Genomic DNA, 26,215 nt, shown 5'->3' with positions numbered 1-26,215 from the left:
TCTGTACAGCAAAGGACACCATCATCAGTAAAAAAGGGGCATCCTACAGTATTGGGGAATATATTTGTAAATGACTTGTCTGATAAGGGTTAACATCTGAAATATATAAATAGCTCACATGCTTCAACACCAAAAAAACAAACAACCTGATTAAAAAATGGGCAGAGGCCTGAACAGAGACTTCTTCAAAGAAGAAATTCATATGGCCAACAAGTACATGAAAAGATGCTTCACATTATTAATCATCAGAGAAATGCAATTTAATATCACAGTGAGATATCACCTCATATCTGTTAGGATGGCCAATATCTAAAAGACTAGAGGCAACAAATGCTAGTGAGGGTGTGAAAAGAGGGGAATCGTCATACACTGTTGGTTGGAATGTAAATTAGTTCAACAATTGTGGAACGCAATATGGAGGTTACTCAAAAAAAAGTTACAAGAAGCAAAGATGGACATTATATAGTGAAAAAAGGTTAATTCACCAAGAAGGTATAACAATTACAAAACTGACAAACCTCCAGATAGTTTGACTAAGAAAAAAGAGAGAAGACACAAATAACTAAAATCAGAAATGAAAAGGGGATGTAATTTTTTACAGAATAAAATGTTACACTAAAGTCCCATGAAAAATTGTATGCAAACAGATTGGATACCTTAGATAAAACAAATTTCTAGAACCATGCAACCTAGCCAAAACTGAATAATGATGAAATAAAATCTGAGTACACTTATAACTAGTATGGAGATTGAGTAACCAAAAATCTCCTGACAAAGAAAATCCCATTTCTGAATCGCTTCACTACTGAATTCTACAAAACATTTAAAGAAGCATTAACACCAATCATTCTCGAACTCTTCCAAAATATTAAATATTAAAAATATTTAAATGGAGGGAACACTCCCTAATTCATTGTATAAAGCTAGAATAGCCCTAATACCTGAGGCAGATTAAGAAACTGCTGTAAGAAATCTACAGACTTGTAACCTTTATGAACATGGATGAAAAAATTATCAACAAAATACTAGCAAAGTGAATTCAGTAGCACATTAAAAGAAGTCATGTATCATGACTAAGTTCCTCAAAAAATAAATTACCATATGATCCATAGATTCCACTTCTGGTTATATACCCCAAAATACTGAAAACAGAGACTTGAACAGATATTAATACATTAATGTTCAGAGCAGCATTATTCTTAATAGCCAGAAGGTGAAAATAGCTGAAATATCCATTGATAGATGAATGGCAAATAATAGGTGGTATATAAATACAATGGAAAATTATTCAGCCTTAATAAGGAATGTAATTTTGACACATGTTACAATATGGATTGATCCTGAAAACATGTTAAGTGAAATAAGCCATACACGAAAGGACAAATGTATAATCACAGTTATCTGAGGCACCAAGAGTAGTGGGGGAATGGTGGTTGTTAGGTACTGGGCAGGGGTGAGGAGGGATTGAAGAAGAATTGGAAGTTTTTGTTTCATGGATAGAATTTACAGTTGGGAAGATGAAAAACTGGAGATGGATGGTGGTGATGGCTGCACAACAATATGAATGTACTTAATGTCACTTAATTGATCTGTACTGCTAAAAATGGTTAAAATGGCAAAATTTGCTATATATTTTACAATTAAAAGAAACTAAGTTAAATTGCACATACATTGTAATGCCAGGATTTTTAAATTGCAGTTCAATGAATTTTGTCAAATGTAATTCACCCATGTAAACAGCAACCTAATCAAAAGATACAAAATTTTCTTTTTTTTTTTTTAGATAATTATTTTTTTTATTGAAGGGTAGTTGACACACAGTATTACATTAGTTTCAGGTGTACAACATAGTGATTCAACATTTATATACATGACAATTCTAGGTACCAGCTATCACCATACCAAGCTGTTACAATATCTTGACTATATTCCTTATGCTGTACATTACATCCCGGTTACTTATTTATTTTACCATTGGAAGTGAGTACTTTTTTTTTTGTGAGGGTATCTCTCATATTTATTGATCAAATGGTTGTTAACAACAATAAAATTCTGTATAGGGGAGTCAATGCTCAATGCACAATCATTAATCCACCCCAAGCCTAATTTTCGTCAGTCTCCAATCTTCTGAGGCATAACAAACAAGTTCTTACATGGAGAACAAATTCTTACATAGTGAATAAGTTACATGGTGAACAGTACAAGGGCAGTCATCACAGAAACTTTCGGTTTTGCTCATGCATTATGAACTATAAACAGTCAGTTCAAATATGAATACTAATTTGATTTTTATACTTGATTTATATGTGGATACCACATTTCTCTCTTTATTATTATTATTTTTAATAAAATGCTGAAGAAGGTAGGTAGATACAAGATAAAGGTAGAAAACATAGTTTAGTGTTGTAAGGGATCAAATGTAGATGATCAGGTGTGTGCCTGTAGACTATGTGTTAATCCAAGCTAGACAAGGGCAATAAAACATCCACATATGCAGAAGATTTCTCTCAGAACGGGGGGGGGTGAGGTTCTAAGCCTCACCTCTGTTGATCCCCAGTTTCTCATCTGATGACCCCCCTGCGATTGTGCCTGTCTTAGGTTGTTCCTCCCTTGAGGAATCTTACCCGTCTCTGGCTAACCAGTCATATTCCGGGGCCATACAGGGAAATGTAAAGTTGGTAAGTGAGAGAGAAGCCTTATTGTTTGAAATGCTTAGCTTTTTATTTCTTTGCATATTTATGCCCTGTAGCTTCTATGCCCAGCATTTGTCTTGAGGTATCTTTACCACTTGGAAGAATTATGATACTCGGTAAATTTGATATGAGGCACGAATTCTATTTAAGGGTTGTAATTAGGAAGGAAGAAGAAAAGCTATAGAAGTAGCAGGCGGTAGAAAACATGGGAAGATTGATTATTTCTTTGACATATCTTCTTGTAGAGTAACTTCAGCATGTATAGGTTTTAAGCTACTACTTAAATTGTGCACACACATTAACATAATAGTAGAATAGTTACATAACCAAAGCATACCTGTAATTACCAGCCATCTCCAGTGAAACCAAGAAAACCAGTTAGGCACCTTAGGCATTTGTGAAAACTTATCTATGATATGGTGGATATTGTCCAACTGAACTTGAACAGTCTGAGAGAAATCAGACAAATTCAAACAACCCATTAATGGGGAATGTTCACATCCCTTATGTTCTTTTAACAGTAAATAGTCTGTAGTTGTAAGATTTTGGAGTGCTACAATTTGCATTTCTCCTAATTCTTGATTGAGTTCCAACAGTATAGATCCAGTCAAATTTGTTGTTTTACTGTATGCACAGGCCAGCTTAGATATCTCCTTCATTCCCATGGCAAGTCCAGGAACTGGTGGGATGAGTGCATCTACAGCTGTAGCAGTGCGTGGATCTTTGTTGGGGTTTTTTGATGATCATCTTCTGGCATGAGTCTTCCAGAGTGCTGATGTTGGAAGTTCTTTTTCATATCGTGTCTTAGTTCATTTTTGGGGTAGCCCAATTAGGCTTTGATCCTCTGTAGAAACACAAACAGACCCTTTGCCTACACTTTTATATGCCCTTTATTCCCTTGTGTAGAACTCATTGGAGGTTACCACACAGGAACTGCCCTTTTTTTTTTTTGGTACCACTAATCTACACTTACATGACGAATATTATGTTTACTAGGCTCTCCCCTATACCAGGTCCCCCCTATAAACCCCTTTACAGTCACTGTCCATCAGCATAGCAAAATGCTGTAGAATCACTACTTGCCTTCTCTGTGTTGTACAGCCCTCCCTTTTCTCCTACCCCTCCATGCATGCTAATCTTGATACCCCCCTACTTCTCCCCCCCTTATCCTTCCCTACCTCCCCATCATCCCCAGTCCCTTTCCCTTTGGTACCTGTTAGTCCATTCTTGAGTTCTGTGATTCTGCTGCTGTTTTGTTCCTTCAGTTTTTCCTTTGTTCTTATATTCCACAGATAAGTGAAATCGTTTGGTATTTTTCTTTCTCCACTTGGCTTATTTCACTGAGCCTAATACCCTCTAGCTCTATCCATGTTGTTGTAAATGACAGGATTTCTTTTTTTATGGCTGAATAATATTCCATTTTGTATATGTACCACATATTCTTTATCCATTCATCTATCGATGGGCATTTAGGTTGCTTCCAATTCTTGGCTATTGTAAATAGTGCTGCGATAAACATAGGGGTGCACTGATCTTTCTCATACTTGATTACTGCATTCTTAGGGTAAATTCCTAGGAGTGCAATTCCTGGGTCAAATGGTAGGTCTGTTTTGAGCATTTTGATGTACCTCCATATTGCTTTCCACAATGGTTGAACTAACTTACATTCCCACCAGCAGTGTAGGAGGGTTCCCCTTTCTCCACAGCCTCGCCAACATTTGTTGTTTGTCTTTTGGATGGCAGCCATCCTTACTGGTGTGAGGTGATACCTCATTGTAGTTTTAATTTGCATTTCTCTGAGAATGAGCAATGTGGAGCATCTTTTCATGTGTCTGTTGGCCATCTGTATTTCTTTTTTGGAGAACTGTCTGTTCAGTTCCCCTGCCCATTTTTTAATTGGGTTATTTGTTTTTTGTTTGTTGAGGCGTGTGAGCTCTTTATATATTCTGGACATCAAGCCTTTATCGGATGTGTCATTTTCAAATATATTCTCCCATACTGTAGGGATCCTTTTTGTTCTATTGATGGTGTCTTTTGCTGTACAGAAACTTTTCAGCTTAATATAGTCCCACTTATTCATTTTTGCTGTTTTTTTCCTTGTCCGGGGAGATATGTTCAAGAAGAGGTCACTCATGTTTATGTCTAAGAGATTTTTGCCTATGTTTTCTTCCAAGAGTTTAATGGTTTCATGACTTACATTCAGGTCTTTGATCCATTTTGAGTTTAGTTTTGTATATGGGGTTAGACAATGGTCCAGTTTCATTCTCCTACATGTAGCTGTCCAGTTTTGCCAGCACCATCTGTTGAAGAGACTGTCATTTTGCCATTGTATGTCCATGGCTACTTTATCAAATATTAATTGACCGTAAATGTCTGGGTTAATGTCTGGATTCTCCAGTCTGTTAAATTGGTCTGTGGCTCTGCTCTTGTGCCAGTACCAAATTGTCTTGATTACTATGGCTTTATAGTAGAGCTTGAAGTTGGGGAGTGAGATCCCCACTACTTTATTCTTCTTTCTCAGGATTGCTTTGGCTATTCGGGGTCTTTGGTGTTTCCATATGAATTTTTGAATTATTTGTTCCAGTTCATTGAAGAATGTTGCTGGTAGTTTCATAGGGATTGCATCAAATCTGTATATTGCTTTGGGCAGGATGGCCATTTTAACGATATTAATTCTTCCTAGCCATGAGCATGGGATGAGTTTCCATCTGTTAGTGTCCCCTTTAATTTCCCTTAAGAGTGACTTGTAGTTTTCAGAGTATAAGTCTTTCACTTCCTTGGTTAGGTTTATTCCTAGGTATTTTATTTTTTTTTGATGCAATTGTGAATGGAGTTGTTTTCCTGATTTCTCTTTCTGTTGGTTCATTGTTAGTGTATAGGAAAGCCACAGATTTCTGTGTGTTGATTTTGTATCCTGCAACTTTGCTGTATTCCGATATTAGTTCTAGTAGTTTTGGGGTGGAGTCTTTAGGGTTTTTTATGTACAGTATCATGTCATCTGCAAATAGTGACAGTTTAACTTCTTTACCACTCTGGATTCCTTGTATTTCTTTGTTTTGTCTGATTGCCATGGCTAGGACTTCCAGTACTATGTTAAATAACAGTGGGGAGAGTGGGCATCCCTGTCTAGTTCCCGATCTCAGAGGAAATGCTTTCAGCTTCTCGCTGTTCAATATAATGTTGGCTGTGGGTTTATCATAGATGGCCTTTATTATGTTGAGGTACTTGCCCTCTATTCCCATTTTGCTGAGAGTTTTAATCATGAATGGATGTTGAACTTTGTCAAATGCTTCTTCAGCATCTATGGAGATGATCATGTGGTTTTTGTCTTTCTTTTTGTTGATGTGGTGGATGATGTTGATGGACTTTCGAATGTTGTACCATCCTTGCATCCCTGGGATGAATCCCACTTGGTCATGGTGTATGATCCTTTTGATGTATTTTTGAATTCGGTTTGCTAATATTTTGTTGAGTATTTTTGCATCTACGTTCATCAGGGTTATTGGTCTGTAGTTTTCTTTTTTGGTGGGGTCTTTGCCTGGTTTTGGTATTAGGGTGATGTTAGCTTCATAGAATGAGTTTGGGAGTATCCCCTCCTCCTCTATTTTTTGGAAAACTCTAAGGAGAATGGTTATTATGTCTTCCCTGTATGTCTGATAAAATTCTGAGGTAAATCCATCTGGCCCGGGGGTTTTGTTCTTTGGTAGTTTTTTGATTACCGCTTCAATTTCGTTGCTGGTAATTGGTCTGTTTAGATTTTCTGTTTCTTTCTGGGTCAATTGTGGAAGGTCGTATTTTTCAAGGAAGTTGTCCATTTCTCCTAGGTTTCCCACCTTGTTAGCATATAGGTTTTCATAGTATTCTCTAATAATTCTTTGTATTTCTGTGGGGTCCGTCATGATTTTTCCTTTCTCATTTCTGATACTGTTGATTGGTGTTGACTCTCTTTTCTTCTTAATAAGTCTGGCTAGAGGCTTATCTATTTTGTTTATTTTCTCAAAGAACCAGCTCTTGGTTTCATTGATTTTTGCTATTGTTTTATTCTTCTCAATTTTATTTATTTCTTCTCTGATCTTTATTATGTCCCTCCTTCTGCTGACCTTAGGCCTCATTTGTTCTTCTTTTTCCAATTTCGATAATTGTGACATTAGATCATTCATTTGGGATTGCTCTTCCTTTTTTAAATATGCTTGGATTGCTATATACTTTCCTCTTAAGACTGCTTTTGCTGCATCCCACAGAAGTTGGGGCTTAGTGTTGTTGTTGTCATTTGTTTCCATATATTGCTGGATCTCCATTTTGATTTGGTCATTGATCCATTGATTATTTAGGAGCGTGTTGTTAAGCCTCCATGTGTTTGTGAGCCTCTTTGCTTTCTTTGTACAGTTTATTTCTAGTTTTATGCCTTTGTGGTCTGAAAAGTTGGTTGGTAGGATTTCAATCTTTTGGAATTTTCTGAGGCTCTTTTTGTGGCCTAGTATGTGGTCTATTCTGGAGAATGTTCCATGTGCACTTGAGAATAATGTATATCCTGTTGCTTCTGGATGTAGAGTTCTATAAATGTTTATTAGGTCCATCTGCTCTACTGTGTTGTTCAGTGCTTCCATGTCCTTACTTATTTTCTGCCCGGTGGATCTATCCTTTGGGGTGAGTGGTGTGTTGAAGTCTCCTAGAATGAATGCATTGCAGTCTATTTCCCCCTTAGTTCTGTTAGTATTTGTTTCACATATGCTGGTGCTCCTGTGTTGGGTGCATATATATTTAGAATGGTTATATCCTCTTGTTGGACTGAGCCCTTTATCATTATGTAGTGTCCTTCTTTATCTCTTGTTACTTTCTTTGTTTTGAAGTCTATTTTGTCTGATATTAGTACTGTTACCCCTGCTTTCTTCTCGCTGTTGTTTGCTTGAACTATGTTTTTCCATCCCTTGACTTTTAGTCTGTACATGTCTTTGGGTTTGAGGTGAGTTTCTTGTAAGCAGCATATAGATGGGTCTTGCTTTTATATCCATTCTATTACTCTATGTCTTTTGATTGGTGCATTCAGCCCGTTAACATTTATGGTGACTATTGAAAGATATGTACTTATTGCCATTGCAGGCTTTAAATTCGTGGTTACCAAAGGTTCAAGGTTAGCCTCTTTAGTATCTTACTGCCTAACTTAGCTCGCTTATTGAGCTGTTATATACACTGTCTGGAGATTCTTTTCTTCTCTCCTTTCTTATTCCTCCTCCTCGATTCTTCATATGTTGGGTGTTTTGTGCTGTGCTCTTTCTAGGAGTGCTCCCATCTAGAGCAGTCCCTGTAAGATGTTCTGTAGAGGTGGTTTGTGGGAAGCAAATTCCCTCAGCTTTTGTTTGTCTGGGAACTGTTTAATCCCTCCTTCATATTTGAATGATAGTCGTGCTGGATACAGTATCCTTGGTTCAAGGCCCTTCTGTTTCATTGTATTAAATATATCATGCCATTCTCTTCTGGCCTGTAGGGTTTCTGTTGAGAAATCTGACGTTAGCCTGATGGGTTTTCCTTTATAGGTGACCTTTTTCTCTCTAGCTACCTTTAAAACTCTTTCTTTGTTCTTGATCTTTGCCATTTTAATTATGTGTCTTGGTGTTGTCCTCCTTGGGTCCTTTCTGTTGGGGGTTCTGTGTATTTCCGTGGTCTGTTCGATTATTTCCTCCCCCAGTTTGGGGAAGTTTTCAGCAATTATTTCTTCTAAGATACTTTCCATCTCTTTTCCTCTCTCTTCTTCTTCTGGAACCCCTATAATATGGATATTGTTCCTTTTGGATTGGTCACATAGTTCTCTTAACATTGTTTCATTCCTGGAGATCCTTTTATCTCTCTCTCTGTCAGCTTCTATGCATTCCTGTTCTCTGGTTTCAATTCCATCAATGGCCTCTTGCATCCTATCCTTTCTGCTTATAAACCCCTCCAGAGTTTGTTTCATTTCTGTAATCTCTTTTCTGGCATCTGTGATCTCCCTCCGGACTTCATCCCATATCTCTTGCATATTTCTCTGCATCTCTGTCAGCATGTTTATGATTCCTATTTTGAATTCTTTGTCAGGAAGACTGGTTAGGTCTGTCTCCTTCTCTGGTGTTTTCTCTGTGATCTTTGTCTGCCTGTAGCTTTGCCTTTTCATGGTGATAGGAATAGTTTGCAGAGCTGGGACGAGTGAAGGCTGGAAGAACTTCCCTTCTTGTTGGTTTGTGGCCCTCCTCTCCTGGGACAACAGCGATCTCTAGTGGCTTGTGCTGGGCAGCTGCGTGCAGACAGGGTTTCTTCTTCCTGCCCGGCTGCTATGGAGTTTATCTCCGCTGTTCCTGTGGGCGTGGCCTGGTTCGGGCCTCTGCTCCAAAGTGGTGGATTCGCGTTGTAGGTGGAGCGGCCTGGAGGCTATTTATCTCTGTAAGGGGCCTCCCTGCTCCCTGCAGCCCAGGGGTTAGTGTGCCCAGAGATCCCCGGATTCCCTACCTCTGTATTAAGTGTCCCGCCCTGCCCCTTTAAGACTTCCAAAAAGCACCCACCAAAACAAAACAGCAACCACAAAAAAAAAAAAAAAAATTTTATTAAAAAAAAAAAAAAAAGAATGGTGGCCGCTCGTTTTTCTTTATTCTCCAGCGCCAGCCTCCGGCATCTGCTCACTGGTCTTGCTGCTCTGTTTCCCTAGTATTGGGGTCCCTATCCCTTTAGGTCTTCCAAAATGCGCTCGCCAAAACAAAACAGGAAAAAATAAATGGTCGCTCGCTTTTCTGGTGTCCTCCGGCGCCCGGCCTCCGGTGCCTGCTCACTGTTCTTGCTGCCCTGTTTCCCTAGTATTGGGGGCTCGATCCCTTTAAGACTTCCAAAAAGCGCTCGCCAAAACAGAAAAAAAAAAAAATGTTCGCTCACTTTTCTTATGTCCTCCGGCGCCCGGCCTCTGGTGCCAGCTCACTGTTCTTGCTGCCCTGTTTTCCTAGTATCCAGGGCCCTGCACTCTGGCCCGGATGGCTGGGGCTGGGTGTTCGGCATTCCTGGGCTCCGTCTCCCTCCCGCTCTGCCTATTCTTCTCCTGCCGGGAGTTGGGGGGATGGGTGCTCGGCTCCCGCCGGGCCAGGGCTTGTATCTTACCCTCTTTGCGAGGCGCTGGGTTCTCTCAGGTGCTGATGTGGTCTGGATGTTGTCCTGTGTCCTTTGGTCTTTATTCTAGGAAGAGTTGTCTTTGTTATATTTTCATAGATACATGTGGTTTTGGGAGGAGATTTCCGCTGCTCTACTCACGCCGCCATCTTTTTCCCCTTCCCCAAAATTTTCTTTACTCCAGAAAATTACTTTCTTTCCCATCTCAGGCAATTTTCACCCCCACATAGGCAGCCATTTTCCTTAATTCTATCATCTTATATTAGTTTTCACTGTTTTTGAGCTCCATATAATAATATAGTACATAGTATTTTTATGACTGATTTCTTTTGCTCACCAAATTATTGTAAAATTAATACAGATTGCTGTGTTTGTCAGTGTATCGTTTTTGCAATTAAACCATAACAGTTAATTGTGTGAATATGACAATTTGTATGTTATCTTTTTGTTTATGAACATTTGTGTTATTTTAATTCAGGGCTATTATGAATAAAGCTATTACAAAATTTCTATAAAACATTTCTGTAGGCAAATACTATCCTTCCTGTTGGATAAATTCCTAGGAATGGAATTACTTTGTCAGAGAGTAGATATGTTTAATACAATAATAAACCACCAGTTTTGCAAAGTCAGTTTACCATTTTGCACAATAAAGTAGATGAGTTCCAGTCACTCCATACCTTGGCCAACATTTGAAGTTTTTGCTCTTTAATTTTAGCCTTTCTAGTGGATGGGTAGTCATATCCCATTGTGGTTTTAACTGCATTTCTATGATGAATAAAGATATAATAGCCCACTTTGTGTGCTTAATGGTCATTTATATAGCTTCTTTGGTGCATTAACTGCTCAAAATTTTTGTCCATTTGAATCAGGTTGTCTTTTTTTTCAGATTGTCTTCTTATAGCTAAGTTTTAAGACTTTATTATATATTCTAAATGAAATGTATTGAAAGCTCTTCTATTGCCCTATTTCTCCCTATATAAATATATATATGCATTAAATATGTGTAGTTTGATTTATCATTTTCTTAATGAGAACTTTAAAATTTTAAGTCTGATCTATATTTTCATGATTTTTATGGTTAATATGCCTCCTAGTGCATCTCTGGATACACAGAACTGCACTAGGAGGAGCTGGATCTGAGTTTCAGGATTTGCTGTTGGACAGAGTTTAGCTGGCTTGCCTGAGGAAGCACCAGCAGGCATGTCTCCCCGTGAGTCCCAGGTTGGTTGGGCCTGCTCACAGACCACAACAGAGAGGAGCTGGAGCCGAGTCACAGGGTTGTTTCAGGATCTGTCAGACCAAAGTTTGCTGACCTCTCTTTGGGGTCACTGACAGCAATGTCTCCTAGTGCATCCCTGGACTGGCAGAACTGCTCATAGACTATGGCTGGGAGGGACTGGAGTTGAATATAGGGCCACATCAGGATCTCCAAAGGGTGCTTATGGGAGTGTCTTCCAGTGGGTTCCTGGGCTGGCAGAATTGATAATGAAAATGTGGCTGAGAGCAGCCAGAGCCCAGTTACAGTACTATTTCAAAATCTATGGTCAGCCCAAGTTCAGAGGGCTTGCCTCCAAGGCCTCCTGGACTGCAGCCAAGAAAGACCACTTCAGGGTCCACAGCCAGGACTGAGGACTGAGGTCTGTGGGCTTGGTACTTGAGGCACAATCAGGTGTGACTCCTTCTGGTTCCCTTGGGGTATGGAAGCTAGATAAGGCCAAATTGGGGGAAGGGTATGCTACAGCTGAGTCCACAGGAGTATGGAGCTATTTCTGGGTCTGAAGCCAAGACCATGGCTGACAAGTTAGCCACCCAGTGTGGGCCTACCTTCTTAAAATGGCCATCCTTGCTCTGGTATCCACTAGAGTTTCACAGTCTCCTGCATGGATCCCAAAGCTCCTGCAAAGGCACTTTTATCCATGGATGACTGACATTATTGTTGCTAGAGGGAGGATATGAAGAGGAAACATCTATTCTTCCATCTGGCTCTCAAATTTCCTAAATCTCAATCTCACTAGACATGTGTCCTTGGACAGTGAGATTTACAGGTGTTTCTTAGCTTCTCTTGCCTCCTCCTCTGGTAAGACAGGAAGTTAGAGTGGGCTAGAGTTTGGGAAATACCTTTTCCCCAAGTTAGCAAAGAGTCTCAGGCAGTCTTCTTCTCTAGATTGTAGGCTTTTGTTATGGAGAAGACTCTGGGCGTATTTTACAAGAATTACTCTTCCTCTTGCCCTACCAGAGACATGAAGGGATCTTTCTTGACTCTTCTCTGTGAGAACATGATGGTGTCCTTGTAGTTAAGACCCACAAATTTTGGAGAGTCTGCCTAAAACTATGGCCCCACAGTTATCACTCTCATATTAGTCCACAGTCAGTCTCCAGCAGTTTGTCAAAATTACTATTTTAAATGTTCCTGCCATTTGATGAGTTCAGTGTCTTCTGCTCCAAGTCAACAGATCTTGGCTATGACTCTCTGGATTCACCTACCTTTCTAGGTTTCAGGATGGATGTTTGCCATGCAACTTCGGTTCTATGAGTCTGAAAAAAGTCATTTTTCTGTTACTTCAGCTTCAGCTGCTTGTGATTAGACAAGAATGAGGATTTCTAAACTCTTCACATGTTAGAAGTGAAACTAGAAGTTCACTTTACTCATTTTTTAAATTTGCCTTTTCAACAATGTAAACATATTTTTAAGTGTTTTATTTTCTTGATTATTGCTTTTATCATGCTTTGATTTTGTTGCAATTTTGAATTTGTAAATAGGTGGTTTTCATCAAATTTGGGATATCTGTAGACACTAATTCCTCATTTACTTTTTCTATTCCATTCTCTCAGTCTTCTCCTACTGGGACTCTAATTATACACATTAAACTGTTTTTTATTGTCCTATGAATCAGTAAGTTTGTTATTTTTTAATCTTTTCTTCTCTTTGTTCTTTAGACAATTTCTATTGATCTAGCTTCAGGATCACAAACCCTTTCTTCTCTCAACCCCAACATACTGTCAATCCCAGGCAGTGAGTTTTTCATTAAAGATATAGTACTTTTCATTTCTACAATTTCTATTTGATTCTTTTATATGTTTTTTTCTGATATTATTCATCTGTTATCAATTATAACCATTTTCCTTTGAATTCTTAAACATGTTTATGATAGTTACTCTACTGCAATTGTCTATTAAGTCCAACTCATTCCAGAATCTTTCTAATGATATTTTTCTTCTTAAGGGTAAGGGGGCATCCAGGTGTCGGATTTGGCTGCTAGGGATGAGGTAAGGCAATAAATAATAGGAGCCCAGTCTGGCTAGCAGGAACTGTTCATTTTTTCCCACATCTCATATCTAGAAATTTTGATATTCTTATGGTTATGAATGATATTTTTTAGGAAGTTTGGATCTTGCCATCTTCCACTAAAGGCTATTGAACTTGGTTTGGGCAGGAAATGAAATTACCCTGAGCTATTTATATCCTGTAAATCTTGGCTTTATTTTTTATTAGGATGAGGCTATTTTAGTTTTATCCATAGTCTTAGAGAATTGCCTTTTTTTATTGAAGTATAGTTGATTTACAATATTATATTGGTTTCAAGTATACAACATAATGGTTCAAAAGTTATCTACATTATTAAATACTCACACCACTTAATGTAGCTACTATTGTGTCAACATAGAAAGATGTTCCAGAACTACTGTCTATATTCTCTATGCTGTACTTTCATCCCCATGACTAATTTATGATTGAGATTTTGTGCCTCTTTATACCCTTCACCTATTTCACCCACTCACCCCAACCCTTCCCCCTTGGTAACCACCACTCACTTCTCAGTGTCTATGAGTCTACTGCTATTTTGTTCCTTGTATTTTGCTTTGTTTTCATATTCCAAAAATAAGTGAAATTATATGGTATTTGTCTTTCTCCACCTGGCTTATTTCACTGAGCATAATACCCTCTAGCTCCATCCATGTTACTGCAAATGGTAGGATTTGTTTTCTTCTTATGGCTGAATAATATCCCATTGTGTATATGTACCACATCTTCTTTATCCATTCATCTGCTGATGGACACTTTAGTTGCTTCCATATCTTGGCTATTGTAAAAAGTGCTGCAATAAACATAGGGGTGCATATGTCTTTTCAAATCAGACATTTTGTTTTCTTCAGATAAATTCCTAGGAGTGGAATTCCTGGGTCATATGGTACTTCTATTTTTAGTTTTTTGAGGAACCTCCATACTGCATCCCATAGTAGCTGTACCAATTTACAGGGAATTGCCCTTTTTAAGGGTATGATACTTACTATTAAAGAATGGTCATTCTGGATTCTCACTTAAATGTCCAAGATGTTCACTGAGGCCTTTGTTCCCTGGTACTCTGTCTGGGCTGGAAATCCAGTGTCACCAAGGTCTCTCTACATTGTGCAACTTCTTATCTTTCCATTCAGCTCTCAGTTTTTCACTCTTAGGCCTTGCCAAGTGTTGACCTATTCATGGTCAGCCTAGCCCTTGGTCAGGGATCAGTGCTAAACCCCCAGATAGACTTTTGCATCTGTACCCTTTTCTGCTATAGTTTCCTGTTTCAGTAATCTGCAAGCAAATTTCAACTTCTCCAGCAACCCTTAACTTTTATCCTAGCATCCTCAATTTAGCAAGACCACTGTTCCAAGTGGGCTCCACTTCCCTGAGCCATATTTGGGAAAGTGTCCCAATAAGGAATGCAAAGTGGACCTGGGCCTCACTTTGCTAGACTCTATTATCTCAAGGAATGTAGTCTCATACTACCTGATAATGCCCCAAAAGGGTTGCCTCATATATTTTCAATTGTATAGCTGTTTACAGAAGGTTGACAAGTCTGACAACAGTTATTCCACAATAGTCAGAAGTATATGTGTGATTCACTTTCTTTGAATAAGAACTCTTAGATATTATGATAGCTGATATATTTGGTCTTATGAGGGGTAGCAAAAGATACAGTGGATAATAGTGTAGGCTTTACATTATTACTATCTGGCCTTAAGTCCTGACTCAGGGATTTACCACTGATGTGACCTTGGGCAAATGACTCACACACTATATTTTTGGTACCTCATTTTAAAAATAGGATTAATAATGTTACCAATTTCACATGAATGTTATTAATATAAAATGAGTTAAAATATGAAAGTGCTTAGGACAATGATTAGTATATAGTGAACACTTAATACTTACTAGCTTTCTTGTGTTGGCTTTTATGTATGTTTTAAGTGGGAGATAGATGCCTAAATTATCTGCTTTTGTAGGGGTCTAAGGTAGCTATTCCATCTCTCTTTAATTATGTGGATCACCTTCCTTTTTCCAGACCCCAATGGCTCTGATATTAAGGGTTCACCTGCAGCCTGTCTTGGGAAACTCAGTATTTTAGAGGTCTGATTTTTGCCTCTATGAAATAATTTCTCAACTCTGTTTGGTTTCATAGCTAATCCATTCCTATCAGACATTATATATATAATTTTTTACACTTCTGTTTTCATTTCAAAGGGATCTTGGGAGAGGAAAAGAAGCAAATATATACATTCAGTCAGCTATCTTGAACAGGAAATTTCTCCGTTATTTTTACATTTGAATATTTATGTATACATGTGTATCACATAAACACACATACACAGGATAATTGGGGTGACCTATTCTGGTCTTGCTCAAAGAGAAAAGAATATATGGATATTTCAGTCCTATATGGGTCTATAGTCCTCTTTCTTTTATCTTTAAACAATATCTTCTGAAATCATGTTTACCACCTATTTCTATATGGAATACATTTTAATCCTAAAGTATTTTACAGTCCCCTTTAGTAACCATGGTATAACTAAAAAGTCTAAACTGAGTTCCTTAGGGTTTATGCAAGCTTGGTATTGACTATGTAGTCAGAAAACACAGTTCTAAGAAATAGCCTTGTCATCAGAATAGTGAAACACATAAATATATTTGGGGAGCTTTCTAGTATTACTAAATAATATTGTTTCAAAGCATGCCAAGAATTTACAAGAAGAAAATACTATAACTGGATGACATACCCTGGGACGAACATTTACAAATTGGAGGTGAAGTTTCCTTATAAGTAATAACTCTTACCGTTCCTCCTGATAATTCCTCTATTGCTTACATTGTGGTAAGGTTGCATGTTTTGGTTTGGTTGTATATGAAGGGAATATTAGATAGGAACTTGAAATGATATCCCAGTGTGAATAAACACTTATTTTCTAAGATTAGAAAAAGTTTAGTTCTTCAATTTGACAGTCAGACATGACGTAGCCTATAAGTATACAGATTGAACTATATCTTTAATATAAGAGATTTGATTTCTGGTTTAGGTGGTGATAACATTTGTAATGCATTTCCCAACTTTTTAATATTGTGAATATTTAAATATTTCCTATTTTAAATAGTTCTTACAAATAAATAAGAGAAAGTTTAAATAGCTCTTACAAATAAGAAAAACCCAATAAAAATGGACAAGGTATATAAATATAAAAGTTGCAGAAAAACAAACACAGAAGCCCAGTAAATTTTAAAAGTTCATATTCAAATAGTTAAACAATGCAAACTAGGTTGATAGCAAGAAATTAATTGGCCAATAAAATTAGCAAACTTTAAAAAGAATAATATGATAATACTTAAGGTTTTCATAGAGTCATGAAAGAAACATTTATACAAACTGTTAGTTGGAGTAAACATTTTCATAAACTGTCTGAAAAGCAAGATATATATTTACCTCAGTTATTAAATGCCATTTTCATTTGGTCCAGAAATTTCACATCTGCACATTTATCCTAAGGAAATAATTAAGGATGCATGGAGTTTAGCTATGAGTATAATTAATTTGATAATACCTGTGGAATAGGTAACATCTTACTTGTCTAAATGTAGCAGCTTGAATAAACACATTAAGGTACCTACAATTTTTTTCCTTAGAAAATTGTGGTAAAGTTATGCAATGAGATTTTACACAGAAATTAAAAATTGATCATGAAAATATATTTTGACAATATGGATAGTATTTCATGATATATATTTAGTAAAATGTTGACCTCAAATAAGTATACAAATATTTTTTAACAAGTACACATACACACTATATTTTCTTCTTTTGACCAACATGCTCTGAATTTTCTACAGTAAACATATATTACCTTTGCATTTTAAAAAAGCAAAATTTAGGTTTTTAATGTGAAAAATACTAGAGTATACACTAAGATGAAATAAAAGTTGAATAAATGATAAACAATGTTTCTGGATACTGAAATCTATGTCTTATGAAATATAATTTATCTCCAAATCATTTTATGAATTTAATAAATTAAAATAAGAACATCAAGAGGACTAATTTTGGCATTTAATAAATTGACTCTAAAGTGCACATAGAATTAATAGACAAATGAGTTAATTTTAAAAATTAAAATAAAATACTGAATGGACAGTTGAACTGAGATATATAAACCATAATATAATGTGACAACACTTAAAATCATGTATTGCTCTAGTACATTTTAAAGTATATGGAACAGAATATAAATTCTTAAAGATGATTCAAGAATATGTGTATATTTAATATATCATCAGCATACTATTGCCAGTGGAGAAAAATTATTTTTAAAAATTGTGTTTGGAGAGAAAAAAAATGTTGAACTCTATCACACCATAACTACATACCCACATAATAATCCAAATGTGGAAAAGAAAACTATTAAAATGTTAGAAGAAATACAGGTGATTATAAAACTTTGGAGTGAGGAAAACATTTCTACCCACAAAGAGAAGTCATAAAGGAAATTGTTGATACCTTTGACTATAGAAAAGTGAAAATTTGGTAATACAAAATGGCAAGCCAGGATAAAAATTTGCAAATCAATAAGAAACATAAAACTCTTATGGAAATGACATAAGCACATTTTAGGCAAATCACAGTCAAACAAATACAAACGTTCAATGAACATGGGAAAAATCTTCAACCACACAAGAGAATATAGGAATGGGAATTAAAACAGTGATGTCCCATTTCTCATCTATCCCCTGTTGTTGAAAGGGAATGATAATGCACAAACTAGTAGTCTGTTGATGGGAGTGTTAATTGCCAAAAATCTCCTAGAGGGCAAATGTGTAGCACCTTAAAATGCACATAGCTTTTGATTAAGCGTGTATCATCTAAGATTATATCCTAAGGAAATTAAGATGTATCCCAATGCCAAGATTTATGTATAAAAATATTATGTGATACTATTTATGATAATGAAAAATCATGGAAAAACAAATATAGATCATAGATTAACTAAATTATACAATGTCCTTAGAATAAAATAATATAGACACTAAGCCATACACTTGTAGAGGTAAATTCCATGACTTGGAATACATTCATTGATACCACAATAATTTGGAAAATGTTACAAAATAAAATCCATAATATGATCCCAATTATAACAGAATCCACATAAATTTAGGAAATATTAGAGGGATTATATTCCTCAAAATATCAACAGCAGTTGCCTCTGCTCCAAAAACACAGGGGTGTTTTAAACTTCTCTCTTAGTATTTTTGGTTTTCTAAATTTCCTACTATGAGTCAATGTTACTTAAGAAACCTAAAATGTTAAAATTTCACAGAAAGCTATTTCAAGAAATGCTTCTCTATTGTAAATAATGCAGCAATAAACAGGGGTGTATATATCTTTTTAGATCAGAGATTTTGTTTTCTTTGGGTAAATTCCTAGAAGTGGAGTTACTGGGCCATATGATATTTCTATTTTTAATTTGTTGAGGAGCTTCCATACTGCTTTACATAGTGATTTCACCAATTTACATTCTCAGCAATACTGTAGGAGGGTTCCTCTTTCTCCACATCCTTGCCAACATGTTAAAAGAGATATCACCTATTATGAGGTGATACCTCTATGTGGTTTTGATTTGCATTTCCCTGATGATCAGTGATGTGGAGTATCTTCTCATGTGCCTGTTGGCCATTTGTATGTCTTGATGAGAAAAATGTCTTATTCAGGTCCTCTGCCCATTTTTTAACCAAGTAATTTGTTTTTGTTTTCTGTTATTGAGGTGAATGAGTTCTTCATATATTTTGGAATGTTAACCCCTTATCAGATATATCATTTATGAATATGGAAGCAACCAAAGTGCCCATCAATAGATGAATGGATAAAGAAGATATGGTACATATACACAGTGGAATATTATTCAGCCATAAAAAGAAAAGAAATCTTCCCATTTGCAACAACATGGATGGTCTAGAAGGTATTATGTTCAGTGAAATAAGCCAGGTGGAGAAACACAAATACCATGTGATTTCATTTATTTGTGGAATATAAAAACAAAGCAAAACAAAAGGAAGAAAACAGGAGTAGACTCATAAACACTGAGAAGTGACTGGTGGTTACCATGGGGGAGGAGTTGGGGTGGGTGGGTGAAACAGGTGAAGGGGATAAAGAGGCACAAAATCTCAATCATAATATAAACTAGTCACAGGGATGAAAGTACAGCATAGAGAATATAGGCAATAATTCTGTAACATCTTTCTACTTTGACAGTAACTACACTAGTTAGTGTGAGGGTTTAATAATGTAGATAACCATTGAATCACTGTTGTATACTTGAAACCAATATGATATTATATATCAACTATACTTCAATAACAATATTTTTTAAAAATGCTTCCCTGTAATTACCAACCCTTTAAAATGTTTAGGAGAAGCCTATATGAAAAATATTTTTTTCCAACTGGACAAAGACTTCTAATGAATTACTAGCCCAAAGCACATCAAAGTTTCTTAATATCCTGTTAAGGTAACCAAGCAATACTTTTAGACTGCATGTCTTCTGAGAAATTAATTGCAATCTTATGATTATGTGGAAGAATCAACAAAAGTCTACCAAGTAGGGTTTTCCATTTGCTTCACACAATCTGACCTGTAACTTTTCAGTGCAGTTGATTAATTTGATTCAGTTCTGGTATATTATGGAAAAATTTTACACTTTGAGAAAATTAGCCAAGTTCATATGAGGTGGTTTTATTGAATATAATAATTTTTTTAAAATAATGATATTAGCTATTATTTACTCTCCCTTAAAGAGTGTGCACTTCCAGCTCCACCCAACCATTTACGTTGTTTTCCGTTCTTCCTGGATAATTGAAATCAGTGCAATGACAGTTACAGGTGAATGTTAACACTGTGCAAAACAGACCACTGTACATGAGGACCAGACTGTGACCTTTGCATTCACAGCCCAAAGGAAGCCAGTCATTGTGGTAACAAATATGTTGTGGTAAATTGAATCAGCATATTTAAATTGAAGTAATACTGTGAATGAACATTCTGAAGGTTGATGTCACTTGTGCTTTTCTGAGACATCAAGTATTAGGCGTTAAATTCTGCTGAGCAAGGTTGTAGGATGGTTACTCAACTTTGGAGAGCAGTGGAGATCATCAACTGCAGCTCTACACCATGGTCATGCTTACTAGAGTTTATAAAACACAGACTGAAAATTTTAAAAAGAAACTGCTTGCTACGAAATGATAGGGGATTATTTTAATGTCTCATAGATAAAAATCTCACTGCAAAAATAAAAGTACATGTGTTGAAAATAGTAATGAAGTATGCCAAACCCAACAATATCTAGCTACATATTAAAGGATGTAAGACAAGCCATCATGTAGGGGGTAAGAATTTTGAAATCTAAACAAACTTGAACAGAGTAATGAATAGCAAATCTGTTTAATCTCCTAAAATTTATCTTTTCATTTCTGTTACTCCATCTTCCTCAAATTTATTTCCAGGGAAAAGAATGCACATATACTATGACAAAGATATTAACTTTAATTTTCATTTTAAATTAACTTTAGAAAAATTCAATATTAGTTTAACTTTATGAAAGGCTGCCTCATGCTTGACTTGGTACATTCATTTCAATGAGATCTGTTGGAGGTATTAAGTTTCAAAGTAAGCACAACAATAATGGTCCCTTTTAATTAACTGAAATACAAAAGGTGGCCAAATCTGATCAAGAATCTGGAAAATGTCACTATCATGATGCCAACAGATGAGATAGACATATATATATATGTGTGTGTGTGTGTGTGTGTATCTCATATATATATATATCTTATACAAATATAGGCATGTATATATATACACACAGCATTTTCATTATCACTGCTTTTTAAAATTTCTATAATTTGTATTTCTCTATCTATCCAATAATTGTTTAACAGATACTTGTAAAATTTCTCATTAGAAGGTTATTTTCCCTGATTTGGTTATTCAGTCATTAATCTTCCAATTCTATTTCAGTGTGGTCATAGAACATATCAATGTTTGAAGCTTGTGCCCTCCCTTCTAGCTAGGCTTTGTCTCTAAGCACTGCATTCATACCGGTAATCTCAGTATGCCTTTCAGCACCTTTTGGCATACTTCCCCAATAACTCTCAGGAAGTCCAAAAGGCAGCAAAATCCCATGATGAAAACTCACCATATCAAAGTCTCCTCAGGTTTCAAAAATGTTGGCCCATACATCTACCAAGAAATTGTTTCATCTTTCCTCATCATAAGATGCTCATAATCAGTGTGTGACCTCAGGATAAAAATTGCTGGTAATCATCAGCTCCATCAGAAAGGCTCTCTGGAATTCAATATTTAGCATGGTTTATCTTATTATTCTTAAAGTACTTTTTACTCTTGGCTTTTCTGATATCATATCCAAATGGTTTTCTTCCTCTGTATCTTGGCACTATTTTCTAATAGCCATTATAGGCTCATTTTCTGCCCCTTCTTTAAATGCTTTATCTATAGGACTTGTCTTTTTGTTCTAATTTCAAGAAATATGTATTAAATACCTTCTATATGCTAAACACTATTATAGTGCTGAGGAGAAACAGTAATTAAAATAAACAAAAACCCCACTTTCAAGGAGCTTAAAGTCTTACATTTTTCTCTATGACACACTCTAGTAACACCCAATTCTGTATCTTTAATCACTACCTATATACAGATAATTCCAATATATACATTTCCATCATAGACATCTCTGAGAAGTACAATCAAGCTGTGAACTGCAGATGAAAAAGAGTCCCCTGCAGACACTCAAGAGAAGAGCATTCCATACAGACAGCAGAATATACCACACCGCCTGAGGCAACAAATAACTGATGTGTCTGTTGAGCATCCCAACATGAGGTAGGAGAGGAAGGTAAGGGCTAGATCATGCAGACCATTTAAGTCACAATAAAGAGTTATATTTTTATTCTAAATGCAAATAACTTTATTTCATTTTCTATTTTAGTGACAATACCATATTGTTTTAGTTAATTTTTCCATATTATACATTTAGAGTTGATTAGGCAGGTCCTTTTTCATTAATCTTTTAAAATATCTATTCTATTATTACAAGTTCAGAATAATTTTTCAATATAAAATAATCCATCGTTACAGAATGATGAAAAATAATAAGTATATTTGCAGGAGGACTTGCCTTATTCCTTCTTTCAATGTGATTAGAATTTCAACAGATATACTATGCAGGCTGTTAGTTGGAGATACATATTCATTAATATATTAAGGAGGATTTCTTTATCTAGTTTTCTAAGATGCTTTTCTCTATCAGGAATAAATGTTGACTGACATCAACTACATTTTCTGCACTATAGAGATAAAGGCAACATCTGTCATTTGACCTATTTCTGTCATGATTTTTATTAATAGATTCCTTACCTAGAGTCATTGTCAATTTCCTGTAATAAACCATATTGGTTATGGTACATTAATCTTTTGCCATACAATGCTAGATAAACTCCCTTATCTAATATTTTATTTAGGATTTTTGCATCTATATTTATAATTCATTTTGGGCAGCAATATTTTGTACTATTGCTGAGACTTGTTTACATTAGTATGGATATGAACCTTATCACTCTTCAGTATACATTGAGATGACCATAGGTATGTATGGCTTTCAAAACATAATCACTTTGCCGAACAGTTTTTTTTTCAATTGTCTTGTTGTTGTTGTTTATTCTCGTTTCCTTTCCTCTGAAATTATCTTCTTATAGTTTGCTTTGTTTTCTATTTTTGGTCTTTGTCACTTTCCTCTATTGTTTGAGACAGAGTTTTACTCTTGTCACAGGATTGAAATGATTTTTTGACATTCTTAATTATTTTCTTAGTCAATGAGGATGCTAATGCTATTATTATAGTATTGTTTCCTTGCAGTCCTTCCTTATTTCAGCCATTGTCATGTACATCTGATCTTGTTTTACTCTAATGATTTTTGGCCCCTTTTTTGAAAAGACCATTCTTCCTTGTAGTCTATTGAGGACACCAAATATATTCTTTAGGAATTTCTTCACAATTATTTAATAGGCCATTTAGCTTTCAAATCTATATGCTTCCTTTGAAGTTGTGGGTTTATGTTCCAATTCTCTTCTCTGTATATCCCCTCTAAACCTGAGTTGCTTATAGTGATAGTTATGGTTGTTTATGTTTTTATTCTCTATTTTTCCTTGAATGAAATAAAGCCACATCTGGACTCATTTGAAAGTCCATAGGACTGCCTTCCACTTATTTGATTTATAGATACATTAGTCTCTAAAATCAACTTTGGAGGCAAGATGATGTGCATAGTTTCCACCTGAAGCTCACTTCCAGCAGTTACCACTTTCTACAGTTCTTGTGTTTGGAAGTAGGATAATTTTCTCACTTTGCCTGGTTTCCTGGCACACAGAGCAATGGATTACACCTCTGCCAGGACACTTCTCCCTCTCTTTTGCCTTCTCATCCCTACCTGACTCTTCCCACACAGAACTTTATTTCTAGGAACCATATCCATTTGTTCCCACTACATTTTTACTATTTCTATTACAGTATAAATATTATATTTATATATTATAGTATATATTTTTATTTATTTTTTAAAATTTTATATTTTTGTTATTGCCATTTCTGAATGTTTTTAATGTGTAAAAATAGCTGCTTGCAGCTTTCTGGTTGCTTCCTCTCCTTTTAGAGAAAAGTTGTTTTATCAAATGAAACCTAGAAAGCTCAACAGACAAAACCTGAAGGCTTTTTCTTAATCTATTTCCATACACTTTTAGACAATGGAAATTCCTTCCAGAATCTACCATTAGGTCAGTGTTAGTCCTCAACAGTGGCATGAGATTTAATATTAACCTAAGCCTACATTTGGTACTTTGGCAGGAACCTGGGAAAGTCTAAATGTCTAAATCAGAGGCTACAAATCAGGCATTATTTTAAGCTAGAAATTATTTTGGGCACTTCTACTAATGGCTTATTTTATTGTACCTGGTTTAATCCACAGTTCCTAATAGATAGGAAATAGGCATGCTCTATTTCCTTTTCTTTTTCTCCTCCAATTTTATTAAGGAATAATTGACAAATATAATTGTATATATTTAAAGTATACAATGTGATGATTTGATATACATATACATTGTGGAATGATCACCAAGATCAAGAAAGTTAATACATCCATCACTTCACAAAGTTAACTCATTTTTGTGTGGGTGATAAAATGCTTAAGATCTAATTTCCAGGTAAATGCAAATCAAAACCACAGTTAGATATCACTTTTCATCTGTTGGGATGGCTATTATAAAAAAGACAAGAAGTAACAAGTGCTGGCAAGGATATGGAGAAAAGGGAACTCTCATGCACTGCTGATGGGAATGTAAATTGGCACTGCCTCTATGGAAAACAGTATGGAGGGTCCTCAAAAAAAAAATAGAACTACCATGTGATCCAGTAATCTGACTTCTTGGTATATAACTGAAGGAAATGAAATCAGCATCTATAAGAGATATCTATATCCCTAAGTTCATTGCAGCATTATTTGCAATAGCAAGATAGGGAAACACCTAAATGCTCTTCAATGGATGAATGGATAAAGAAAAAATGTAGTAGATAGACACAACAGACTATTATTTATTCAGAAAAGAAGGGAATCCTGTCATTTGTGATAACATGGATGAACCTGGAGGGCATTATGCTTAGTAAAATAAGCCAGATAGAAAAAGAAAAATACTATATGATGTAACTTATATGTGGAATCTAAAAGGACAAAAAAGGGTCAATTTCATAGAAACAGAACATAATGGAAGTTGCTAGGGGCTAAGAAGAGGGGGAAATGAGGAGATATAGGTCAGAGGGTATAAACTTTCAGTTAGAAGATGAATAATTTCTGCATATTTAATGCATAGCATGGTGACTATGGTTAATAATCTGGTATTATATCCTTGAAATTTGCTAAGGGATGGTCTGTTAAAGCTCAAGGTTTCCCATGTATGAATCTACTTCAATTTTTATTTACCACTGTCCTCAGTGCCTCCAGTTCCTTTCATCCTTAAGTTTTCCCAGGGTTTTTAACCAGGGATTAGTTTCTATTAAAAGTACTTTTAACCAAAGTCCATTAAAATTATTCAAAAAAGTACTTTTTTAAAAAATTATCTGATAGAGAAATAAAGCCCTGGTTCACAAATAGTCCATTGCCTAAAAGTAATACCTAATCCCCTATTTTAGGTTTTTAGTGGAAAGCTCATGATATATTAGAGTACCTAGCATAACAAAAATAACACAATATTTGGTAACTTATTTTGAATGGGAAACTAAAGTTTATAGTCTCCATATGATTTATATTTATAGCAACTGATTTCTATTATTGTAGACCCATTATCAATCTCAAACAATATCAAGCAAAACTTAAAAAGACAGTTAACAACACATGTGATGTGTTAAATGACTTGCAAGTGGTTTTCATTTTACTGTTAAAAAATTGAAAAAATTATTTGCATTTAGAATTTTTTCAAATATAGGTAGCTATGTAAAGTATAAAAGGAATGTTATATAATGCACATAAATTAAAATCAAAATCAACTCCTTATTATATAGCTATTTAACAAAAGCTTAATTTTAAAAAGTCAATCCAAACCTCATTCCTGATGTCATTTCCAAATACTTTGAGCAAGAGAGAATTTATGTTCGATATCCACACTAATAATTTTAATAGCCACAAATATAAAAGGAAAGACTAGGATAATACACAGAAGAAGAAAGCCATCATACACTTATTTTACTCCTCCAAAACTGAAACTCATATAAGGGACAAAACAAAACTAATAAAGGTATCACAACTAACCCTTAATAGGCCTGAGAGAAATTAATCCTAAACTAATGGGATAGAAATTTGGCTGTGCAATCTCAGGCCCTTTAAGTCTTAAGGAATTGCACAATTTTACTTCATAGGTGCCCATTTTTAATGTAACAGTAGATCTGTTAAAAAAAATAACTAAGGAGGGCATATCATTTTAGCAGACTCTGTTGTGTGCCAGTTCAGTTTCTCTAATATGTGACTTGGTGACGTTG

The sequence above is a fragment of the Manis pentadactyla genome, chromosome X (genome assembly GCF_030020395.1).
Source record: "Manis pentadactyla isolate mManPen7 chromosome X, mManPen7.hap1, whole genome shotgun sequence".
In the NCBI taxonomy this organism is placed as follows: Eukaryota; Metazoa; Chordata; class Mammalia; order Pholidota; family Manidae; genus Manis; species Manis pentadactyla.
The sequence above is the reverse complement of the archived record's forward strand: the minus strand, read 5'-3'. Positions refer to the sequence as shown.